Here is a 12995-nt window from a genome sequence, read left to right on the forward strand (position 1 = left end):
GTTCACAAGAATTTAATAAAAAATTAATTTGTTTACTCTCGCAGGTTACTCATAGTATGGTGTCATGCTGACACACAGTTACTGGATTATTCTAATTCACAATTGATAACAATAGATGCAGGTTCAGCAAGAATTCAATCTGGATCATTTAAAATTATCCATTTAATCGAGTACGGAAAATTAATTAATAATTTGGAAAGGTCCATCGAGTTAAATATAAAACCCCATCATCCTTTATACCCAATCCTATCCTTCGAAACTAATAATATAAAAAGTTATTTAGCTGGATTGAAAATAAAAAAAGGATATAAAAGATCCATTGATATAATTGGCACCATATGGAAATGGTTAGCTGGCAGTCCAGACCGCCACGATTTTGAAATTTTAACAAACAAATTAAATAATGTTTTAGAGAATAACAATAATCAAGATATTATTAATAAATTATATGTACAAAAAATTAATGAATTGTCTCAAATAACAAATGAAATATTGAAAGATATAAAAAATGATGAAAATATTGTAAACCAATTGGTCATTGAATTAAAATTTAAATTACAAGCACTTAAAGAAGAACTTATTAATGTAGAATATGCTATCCATTGGGCCAAAGCAAATATTGTAAACTCTTATATTCTATCAAATACTGAAATTAATATAACTGAAAATGTAATAAATATTGAAAATTTTCCTTATATTAACATCGATGAGGCATTAGAATTTGCTCAAATCAGGATTGCCTCTAATGGCAATAATATTATTTATATTGTAAATTTATCAACTACTTTCAAAGAAAATTGTAAAAAAATAATAATTAGAGCAATAAAAATAAAAGATAAGATTAATAAAATTCCATTTAAAGAAATTTTAAAATGTTATGAAAATAAAATATATGGCATTAAAAGCAAATGTAAATCATACAATAGTTTAATTATATGTTCAGACAATGATATTGTTAATATAAGTAACACGTCATGCATTCCGAAATTACTCAACAGCCGTGTAGCCAACTGCAGTTTAATCAATAATCAGCACATCCCCACAGTAGAAGAAATATCACAAGGAATCCTCCTGCTTAACCAGTACAGCGGTAACATAAGCATAGACAATGAGATAACTAAACTAAATGATACATATGTAGTGAGGCATCATAACGCCACAATTCACATTAATAATAAATATTTATATCCAACGAAATATTAAACCACCAACCATTACCAGCAATACTTCAGCCTACAGCAAATTTTGGAAAAATTGATGAAGTCCTTTCATTAGAAATGATGAAAGAATTACATGTAAATGACACAAAATATATTGATAAATTGGATATAGGAAACAAAATCAGTCTTACTACTAATATGACACTAATGGTAACAGCTTTTGCAGCATTAGTTTTCATTGGCATTAGGGCCCTTCGCAGGCACAAAGTAAAATCAATAATAGAAGCGCAGACCGAAACACCAATTCCACAACCAAGGGCGAATATTGATTCAGTCCTAACTCTAGGAATCGAGAACTTACCATGTCAATTTAGACCTACAACATCAAATGAGGACGTTTGAATTTAAGGGTGGAGGTGTTAACAATAAAAATGCAGCGGCAACAACAATGCCAAACACGCGCAAATTATAATTTGCTGACAGTGCGTCTACTACAGCGTGAGAACTCTACATTCAACATTCACGTGGCAGTGCAACGCGATCACCCAAAAATTTCGGCTACAGCCCAACATTTCAAAATTATTAAAGTTAGTTCTAATTGTTGCTTTAAATAAAGAAGTAGCATAGCTACGTAAATAAAGTAAATAAATTTTTATTTTTTTTATATAAAAGAAATAGAAAAAGAACAAATTTATTTATCTTATTCTAACAATAGTTACTTAAATCTAACAATGTACTTCTTAACTCTAATTGGTTAATCTTATATATTTTATTATTGTTATTTTTATTTACGAATAAAGTATTCGTGTTGCTGTAAAGCTAGACTTTCTTTGTATTGTGACAAAGAAGCTTTATTAAAATTTAGAGGGGTTTTGAAAAACAAAGAAAGAAATAAAGGACAAACACAAAAATTTTTTTAATTAAATAAAAAATTCGATTATTTCCAAAGACCACTGATGAAGAGTACTTGGCAATACTCGAAACAGCGTTGTATGGTCAGCCAAACTTACATAAAGTTAAAATAAATTTTTGTGTTTGTCCTTTATTTCTTTCTTTGTTATTCAAAACCCCTCTAAATTTTAATAAAGCTTCTTTGTTACCATACAAAGAAAGTCTAGCTTTACAGCAACACGAATACTTTATTCAAAAATTAGACTTGTGAAAAGTAAGAACAATATGTTAAAATATAATATTGTTCAGCTTTTCCTAACCGCGAAAGCGGATTTGTAGAATAACAGTATAGCTTCTTCGTAAAAAGCACCAGAATGGTCGCTTTACATATAGCAAGGAAAACAATACGTACTTACTTAGTTGGCCATTACAGACGTATGTCGTCCTTGGCCGTGTCGAGTATCCTCCGCCAGTCAGCGCGATTAGTTGCTTTCTGACGCCAGTTGGTAGTACCGAGCGCCCCCAAATCGTTGGTCACCTGGTCCTTCCACCGAAGATGCGGACGTCCTCTACCGCGTTTTCTTATTGCGGGTACCGCGTTTTCGTATTGCGGGTACCGAATCAAATACCTTTCTAGCCGGAGCACTTTCTTCCATTCGAACGACATGACCAAGCCAGCGTAGCCGCTGAATTTTTATGCGCTTAACTATGTCAATGTCGCGGTATAGCTCATACAGCTCATCGTTCCATCTAATTCGATACTCGTCGCCAACGCGTAAGGGACCATAGATCTTCCGAAGAATTTTTCTCTCGAATGCACCTAACGCCTTCTCATCACTGTTGGTAATTGTCCAAGCTTCTGCACCATACAGCAAGACAGCCATGATAAGGGATTTGTAGAGCGTGATTTTTGTTTGTCGAGAGAGGGCTTTATTTCTCAATTGCTTACTTAGCCCGAAGTAACATTTGTTGGCAAGAGTAATTCTTCGTTGAATCTCTAGGCTGACGTCATTTTTGGTGTTTAAGCTGGTTCCTAAACAAAGTCTTTCACAACTTCGAACTTATAATTGTCAACAGTGACGTAGGTCCCAAGACGCTCCGGAGATTTGTTTGTTGACAGAAAGTACTTTGTTTTATCCTCATTTACCACAATACCCATTTGCTTTGCTTGTTTTTCTAAGTTGGAAAATGCCGCACTGACGACGCGTGTGTTCAGACCAATGATATCAATATCGTCGGCATACGCAAGCAGCATTACACTTTTGTAGAATATTGTGCCAGTACGGTTTAAATCTACTGCTCGAATTATCGTTTCCAACATTAGGTTAAAGTAGTCACACGACACGGAGTCACCCTGTCTGAAACCTCGTTTGGTATCAAACGGCTCAGAGAGGTTCTTTCCAATTCTAACGGAGCTGGTGGTGTTGCTCAACGTCATTTTACATAGCCGTATAAGTTTTGCTGGGATACCAAATTCAGACATAGCGGCATAGAGTGTGCTTCTAGTCGTAGTGTCAAAAGCAGCTTTAAAGTCGACAAATAGGTGGTGTGTGTCGATTTGTTTTTCTTGAGTCTTCTCCAGGATTTGACGCACTATGAATATCTGGTCTAGAGTGGATTTGCCAGGTCTGAAGCCACACTGATAAGGTCCAATCAGTTGGTTGACGATTGGCCTCAATCTTTCACATAGTACATTTGATAGAACCTTATATGCGATATTTAAAAGACTGATCCCGCGGTAGTTGGCGCAGTTTGCAGGATCACCTTGAGCAAAGCACACTTAAATTCCAATCGTTGGGCATGCATTCATCCGACCAAATGTTGCGAATTAGCTGTAGCATGTATTTTGATAGCTCTTCGCCACCAGCTTTAAACAGCTCAGCCGGTAAACCATCGGCGCCTGCAGCTTTGTTGTTTTTGAGCCGCCTTATAGCTGTTTTAACTTCATAATGATCGGGAGGCGGGACGATTATTTCATCGTCAACGATTGAAAATTCGGGATCATCTTCGCTTTCAGTCACATTGCTACTACTGCCATTTAGTAGTTTCGAGAAGTGATCCCTCCAAATATTAAGCATGCTTTGGACATCTATCACCAGATTACCGTTTTCATCTTTGCAGGAATTAGCTCCGGGTTTATAACCATTTGTCAGGCTTTTAATTTTTTGATAGAATTTTCGAGCCATATTCCTGTCGCCCAGCTTCTCAAGCTCTTCGTACTCACGTCTTTCTGTTTCCTTCTTTTTTCGCCTGAAAAGACGTTTCTCTTCCCTTCTCTTTTGCCGATATCGCTCTTTAACAGCGCGCGTCGCAACTGACCGCAAGGTGGCTTGATATGCTGCGTCTTTTTCTGCGGTAGCATTGCGACACACTTGGTCGTACCAGCTGTTTCTTTGTATACGGTGATAGCCCGTCACCTCTTCTGCAGCGGTACGCATAGAGTTAGAGATGTGGTTCCATTGCGCGCATATATCGGCTTCTTCAGATGAATTTTCCAGATATTGGGAGAGTCGAGTAGCGAAGTCATTAGCTGTCTGTTGTGATTGCAGCTTTTCGACGTCTAGCTTTCGCTGTGCTTGTTCACGTACCTTTTTCATCACACATAAACGTGTGCGGATCTTGGCTGCAACAAGGTAATGATCCGAGTCAATGTTGACTCCTCGGATAGTACGTACATCCAAGACACTGGAAGCATGCCTTCCGTCTATCACAATGTGATCAATTTGAGATCTTGTGTTTTGATCAGGTGACAGCCATATTGCCTTATATATGTTGAGATGCTGGAATCTGGTACTACTAACCACCATGTTTCTAGCCGCGGCGAAATCAATCAGCCTTCTTCCATTATCAGAAGTTTTCGTGTGAAGGCTGAACTTTCCGACAGTAGCACCAAAGATACCTTCCTTACCCACCTTTGCGTTGAAGTCTCCAACAACTATTTTGATGTCATGATGGGGACAGCGTTCATATGCTTGTTCAAGCTGTTCATAGAAAATTTCCTTGGTGTTGTCATCTTTATCTTCCGTCGGGGCATGCGCACATATTAGAGTGATGACTTGGCAACCCTAGCGGAATATATCAAATAAGTGCGCGCTCGGAAAAGTTTATTAATAAAATTGAATTATATTGCGAAAAACTGGTTACAATTGGGTGGTAATAATAAATAAACATTCAAGACATTGCAACGCATTCAAGTGAGCGGTTAAAAGTGAAGATTAGTACAATCTTATACAATTGAGACTTCTGCTGGCAAGATAGCGTTGCATTCAAAAACAGTAATTACCAATTATAAATAAAAGTGCTGAAGATAAGTGGAACGTAAAGCGAATTATACGTAGTAAAGCTCAGAGTGGTTTGAGTCTATGCTAACAAATTCTAATTTTCAAAAAAGTATTAAGCTGCTATATACATATAAATTTTCTCATAGACTTTTAGGCGAAGCATCAAAAATTGAATTTGATAAAATTAAAGCACAACTTCAAAAATGTCATCAGCAAGAACACCAAATAAACCGAGTACGCAAGTTTCAAAAATACAAGTAAGAACCTCAGCAGCTAAAATACCATTGACAGAACTTTCCACAGAAGAAATAAACCAGGCGAAATCTACAATGCAAGTAGGGAATATGCATATAACAGAACTGATGGGGTTAATGAGAGCATCATTGGCTGACTTGTTGGATGAAAAGCTAAGCAACTTGCCAACAAAAGCTGATTTAGAGGTGATTGTGTCGGAAGTGGGCGAACTCTCTAGTAAGATTACAGAGCTAACGGCAGAGAATCGTGTGCTAAAACAGAAGGTGACGCAGCTCGAACAACAGCGCGAACGGGATGCACGTAATATTAATTATATTATAAACGCACGAAAAAGAAAATCGCTTGTTATCAAGGGTTTGAAAAAAACTGACAATCCAACATTGTCGATTCGGAAATTATGTGCTGAAGTTCTGCACGTCGATGATGTGCAAATAGCTTCTGTAAGAAAAATATTTGAGAAGGACGACAAAATAGGAGTCGTTGCAGAGTTTCAAGCAGAGCAGTGTATATTTAATATTTTCAGCAATATTAAAAAACTCTCTAATACGGAAATATCAATTGAGAGGGACTTAAGCGCAGAGCAACAATCAGATAAACGGGTCATGCTTAAACTAAAACAAAATTTGCGTGCTGTAGATCAAAGTCGTAATATAATAGTTAGAGAGGATCGTATGAAAATTGACAACAAATGGCTGTATTGGAATAAAGAAAAGGAGCTGAAACGTGGTAGCAATAATGGAAGGGATGTACTGCAGGCACTTTATGGCAATAACCTGGAGTCAATAAATGTAACATATTGGGAGATTTTGCAAAGAATTAATTCTCAAAAAAACTAAATAAAGACAATGTTGTCAGCTGTAGTTTAAGTTTAGATTCAAATTCAAAAGAAATGTTAAATATTTTAGCATTTAATGTAGCAGGTCTAATAAAGAAAGTTAATTACTGCGATTTTATAAATTATGTAAACTCATTTGATCTGTTCTTTTTATTTGAAACATTCATGGAAAAATCCTTGGAAAGGATTGATAAAGTGTTTGAAAGGTATTTATTATGGTGGGTTCCAGCAACTCGGGTCGCAATCAAAGGAAGAGCTATTTCGGAGGAAAATTCAGGTCTACAGTTGTTACCTAAACTATACTGGAATAATTTAATATAATTTAACACTTAATCAACAAATTATTGGAGTAAATAGAGCGATAATATGCTCAACAAATGGAATTGAGTTTTTAATGGATTGTATAAATAATGCAGCAAAGCCTCTGCAACAAAAGCAAAAAACTGGCGTAAAACAAAACCAATGGTTTGATGGTTTGACTTTGAATGTAAAATATTAAGAGATACATCTTTTCGATGGCTAAGAAGAGTTAAAAAAAACAGGATAAACGATTTAAAGAACTTCTACAGCGTAAAAGAGCGACTCACTATAATGAGCTAGCTATCTCAATAGCAACAGCAAAAGACAGTAAATCCTTTTGGAGCAAAGTTCGAAAATTGAATGGGACGTGTCATATAAAAAATGCAAAGCTAGACGCACTGGAACTGAGTAAACACTTTGAGCGGATACTAAACAACAGCATACATAATGAGAGTTTAAGTTATGAGATGCCCATACTTGACCCGTTTAAAAAAGCCGAATACAACATAACGTACAGAAGTCTCAGTAGGCAGATCAAGAAAGCAGTCAAAAGCGACAAGAGAAACTATTACGTTGAACTAAGCATGAAAGCGCAAGCAGCATCAGAAAAGGGCGACATGAAGGAGCTGTTAAGGTTAACTAAACAACTAGGTAGAAAATCTTTCCAAAGCCGCGCTCCAATTGAAAATGAAAATGGACAGCTGGTGTTTGCTAAGAACGAGCAGGCAGAAGTATGGAAAAGACATTTTGAGAAAACCCTAAATATCATACACAACGAAAGTGGCGAGCTCACAATACGAAGACATCTAAATCCTAACAGACAAATAGATACAAGGGCACCTAGCATTAACGAAATAAGAGGTGTAATCATTAGCATGTAAAGTGGTAAAGCACCAAGTAATGATTGTTTACCAATAGAGTGTTTTAAGGCAGACCCCAATGCTGTGTCCAAACTTTTGCACCCTTGTTTAAGAAAATCTGGGAACTAGAGTCATTCCCTCTTGAATGGAAGGAGTCTATCATTGTCAAACTGCCGAAAAAAGGCGATAGAAAGAAATGCAGCAACTGGAGGGGAATTTCTTTAATACCAGCAGTTTTCCAAATTTTCAACAAAATAATTTTAGAAAGAATCGCCGTAACATTAAACGAGCTTATTCATAAAACTCAAGCAGGTTTTCGCCCTGGGCACTCGTGCATCGACCAAATTAACACGATTAGAATACTTATTGAACAAGCCTCAGAATGGAATGCAACTTTGTATTTAACATTTATTGATTTTGAAAAGGCTTTCGACGCGCTTAAGAGAAGTTACATATGGATGGCGTTAAACGCTAAAGGTATCCCTAATAAGATCATTAATATTCTCAAGAAGAGCTACGAAGGGGCCACGAGTAGAGTTTTACATGAAGGTACTCTTAGCGACAGCTTTAATTGCAACAGTGGAGTGCGACAGGGTTGTGCCCTCTCACCGTTACTGTTTATCACAGTCCTAGATGTCGTTTTAGAAGCTGTAGAAGAAAGCCCAATCGGCATTGGTTGGAAGCTGAATCAAAAGCTTGGTCATCTTGAATATGCAGACGATGTAGTATTGTTAACAAACAGACACACTGATATGCAAACTCTTGTTAATAACGTATGTGAGCAGTCATATAAAGTCGGCCTAAAAATTAACGCCTCAAAGACAAAAATAATGAGAACAAAAGCAAGCAATCAATCGCCCATCCTTCTGTACGATCAAAACATTGAAGACGTGCAGGAACTCGAGTACCTGGGGAGTATAGTCAACAGCGAGGGTAGCACGTCAAAGGACATCGGCAGTAGAGTGAAAAAGGCAAATGGCTCTTTCGCATCGCTTAACAAAATCTGGAAAGCCAACAATGTAAGCGTCGAAACTAAAACCAGAATATTCAACGCCTGCGTCAAATCGACATTATTATATGGGTCCGAAATATGGTCGCTTACGAGGGCCTCGACTCAGAAGATACAATCCTTTGTAAATAGAAGCCTGCGGCGTATTCTGAACATATGGTGGCCTGCAAGAGTCTCCAACGAAGTGCTATGGCAGCGTACCAAACAAAAGCCAATAGAGAAAGAAATTTTGAGAGCAAATATGGCTGGCTCGGCCACACACTTAGAAAACCGACAGATGCAATTGCCCACGCAGTCATGGAATGGAACCCGCAAGGAGTAAGGACACGAGGTCGTCCCAAAACCACCTGGCGAAGAACAGTGGCAGCAGAAACAAGCAAATCCTTTAACCAGTTACGTTTTACTGCCAGAAACAGAGAGGAATGGAAGAAGTTTATAAATATTATTTGTGAATAGATTAAGTTCTAATTTTTAATTTTTTAATTTAATTTTTATAATGAAGAACATGTCTTAATAGTAATAATAATACTTGAAATGAGTGAACTAGATAGAACGATTACAGTAGCAGACGTCAAAAAAATATTGCACAAGTGTAAGGATAATAAAGCTCCTGGAGAGGATCGAGTACCCATGGAATTCCTTAAATATGCTTCGGATCTATTTATTGAAAATATGACAGCATCATTTAATTATAACTACAACAGCGGTAATGTACCTGATTCTTTTCGCAAGTCGATTATCTTCCCATTGTACAAAAAAGGCGACACAAAGAATCCAGAAAACTATAGGGGTATATCTTTTAACAATGCCATGGCGAAAGTATTTGCAAGTGTTTTGAACGAGAGGCTACAAGAATGGGTTGACAACCATGCACTGTTAAGTGAATTTCAATCAGGTTTCAGAAAAAAGTATTCAGCTGTGGATAACATTTTTATTTTAACTAATATTGCAAAAATGTATATTGACAAAAACAAAAAACTTTATGTCTTTTTCGTGGATTTCAAGGCGGCGTTCGATTCAATACTAAGAAATGCGCTCTTCTATAAGCTTAGGAACTTAGGATTGTCAACAAAAATGATGCGGATTATTTGGAGCTTGTATCATGGTAGTAAAGTGTGGGATGGAAATATTATTTCTGATTGGTTTCTTACACAGTCTGGGGTTAAGCAAGGCTGTGTTTTAAGTCCACTTTTATTTACTTTATTTTGAGATGACCTGGTTAACTTTTTAAACGGTGGCATCATGATTGATGACATGCAAATAAAGGTTCTGATGTATGCAGATGATGTGGTGCTGTTTGCAGAGTCACCAAGAGCCTTGCAGCTAATGATAAATAGACTGAACGATTACTGTAATACCTGGAATTTAGAAGTCAATATAGCAAAGTCAAAAATAATAATATTTAAAAAATATGCAAGGCGTCTTGCATGCGATGAAAAGTGGTACATTAACGGTAAATTATTGGAAGTAGTTAAGACATATAAGTATTTAGGCGTTTGGATAACATATAATGCAACATTCAAAACACACATTAATAAAAGGCTAAAAGAATCAAAACTAGCAATAAACAGCACATGGAGAAGAGCATTAGGAAATGATACGGTAGCTCTTTCAGTTAAATACAAAGTTTTTCAAGCTGCTGTCAACTCAATTATGAATTATGCTTCCCAAGTTTGGGGTTTTGAAAAATATAATGAGGTGGAAAAACTGCTGACTTATTTTGTCAAACGTATTTTTCGTCTACCGGTCAACTGGCTTATCAACACTACATATCGGCACTTTAAAATCCCACTTTCAATATATTAACGCTGTTATGAGACACACAGATAGCAGACTTACCAAACGGCTTGCGACATACTTTTTAGGTAGAAGGAGTTCGTATTTTACGGCATGGTTAAATTAAGCCGAGGAACATGAAGAAAATTTGAATTTAGAGGACATGAATGGTTGGATTGACTGGCAGCAGCGCGTTCTCCTAAAATAGGATCAAAGTGATAGAGACCGATTTGTTTATAAGGCCAAAACAAGCTACTCTAGACAAACATACAGAGAACTAACTTACAATCTGGGGAAAATGAATTATTTTAATGATAAATATATTGTGGAAAATATTCGTACAATTTTCAAATCTCGTACTGAACTCATCAAACTCAATTATTTACCCTACGTAAGTGGTGCACTATCTGTTTGCAGCCTATGTAATAAACAGGAAACGGAAAACGTTAAACACTTCCTCGAAATTTGCCCAATTTTAAAGGAAATAAGATACAAGTATTTTGGGAAAACGACTTTGAGCCAAACAGAATTGCACGGTATCCTTAATGGAATGAACTGGCTAAATTTATGCGCATATCTTAATCAAGCGATAAAATATAGGCAACAAATTATAGATAAGATCTTTTAACCGCACTTATGTATGCACACCAATAATATATACTAATTATAACATCAAACTCACTACAAGATTAGAGGGATTAGAAAAGTAGGCAATCGCTAGGTAAAGCTGACGACATTAGTCATAGCTTTAAGTAAAAAAATGTATAAAGTATGGATAATGATTGTATGTTTTTTAAATTATTAATAAAAATTATATTACTTACTATATATTACTATTAGAGTGATGAAGAAAAATTTGGCCTTAATCCGGATTTTTGCGAGCCTTTCGTTTATTGGTGTAAATGTTGAGACTAAATTTCTCAGCTTTCGGCTTACCGCAAATCCGACTCCAAACTCGTGCTTTGTTGCATGGCAGCTGTAGTAGATGTCACAATGTTCTCGTTTAGAGCATCCTTTTCCCGTCCATTGCATTTCCTGGAGAGCGGTAATGTCAGCCTTATACTCCTTGGGGACATTAACCAGCTGTATAGATGCACCTTCTCTGTAAAGAGTTCGGACATTCCAGGTGCATATTTTTAAATCGTGTTCCTTAATACGTTTGCGTTTGTCGTCATCAGTAGATCGTTGCCTTATCCGAGGCTGCCTCTTCGTTTGCATTGAAAGAATTTTTTTTAAATGGTGGGTTCCAAGCCCGACGCATAACCTCATATATCCCTGAGGTGGATTTCGCTGCACACATTAGTTCACTACGCACGGATGATTGTAGCTATCCAGAGCGGCCACGTGGAGGCTGTGTGTCAACTTGGAGAGAACAGTCACAAGGATCGCGCTGGCATTTACCATGTTAAATGCAATCCGACACTTTACCTGGTATGTTCAATCCCAATATGCATTACAAAATGTTTTTACAAAAAGAGTAGCTTTGAAAAGATAAAGAATAGGCGAACCCAAAAGTTAACTTTCAATTCGATGAACTTGTGTTTCCAAATAAAGCTGTAGTTTATAAGCTCGTTCTAATTTAAAGCACGGCAAGTGCTTTGGTTGGTGTAACTAATTAAAATAAAAATAAGTGACAATAAAACCTGGAACTTGAGCATTGAAAGTTTGTGCAACCTTGGCTTCTTGTGGACAAACACGATTAGTGATCGCTTCTAATTTGACAGGCACGAGTTCTAAGCCTGGCACTTGCTGTCCAAACAAATTATATACGGACTATAAACTAATTACATAAAAAATTCGATTATTTCCAAAGACCGCTGATGAAGAGTACTTGGCAATACTCGAAACAGCGTTGTATGGTCAGCCAAACTTCAATAAAATTAAAATAAATTTTTGTGTTTGTCCTTTATTTCTTTCTTTGTTATTCAAAACCCCTCTATGTTTTTATTTACTTCCTATTTATAATCGACACATTACCTAAGACAAGAAATGCATAGCAAGTACTTACTGTACATTTGTTTGTCATGTATCTCATATTCACATGTGTTCTGATTTGTGTGGTCTCAATATATTTGACACCACATTTGCTTTTAACCGAATTTTTAGCGGCAACATATTTATGTCAGAAGTATCGTTTTCTGACTCATGCCATAAATTATAAAATGCAACGGTTAGCTCTTTTAAATTGGAACACAAGCGTTTTGAAGAATATGAATGCAACAGTCATCAAAGGTGGCCTTAACATTGAGTAAGGTCAACCATAGATATACCATTACAATTGTTACGGTATTACATGGAAAGTAATATTTAATTTATTTCTTTTGTAAATATTACAATTTAAACAAAACTACCACCAAAACAAATTAACTTCAGTACCGGCTTAATACAAAATCACTGAAATTCTTTTAATTAATTACACTTATACACTTATATTTTTTTTTCCGCATTCATGTTTTTTTTATAAATATATTTATCACTTGCATTTTTTTTTTTAAATACTTTAAAAAAAAATAATTTAAAATTTATTAATGGGAAAAAAAACTGGCTAAACAAAACACAAAAGCGCAGCGGCTACACGGTGAGATCATAAGCACAGCGGTTTACCTGTCAAAAACCCAGCAGGTAAAT

Source organism: Teleopsis dalmanni, chromosome 1 (genome assembly GCF_002237135.1).
Source record: "Teleopsis dalmanni isolate 2A chromosome 1, ASM223713v2, whole genome shotgun sequence".
In the NCBI taxonomy this organism is placed as follows: domain Eukaryota; kingdom Metazoa; phylum Arthropoda; class Insecta; order Diptera; family Diopsidae; genus Teleopsis; species Teleopsis dalmanni.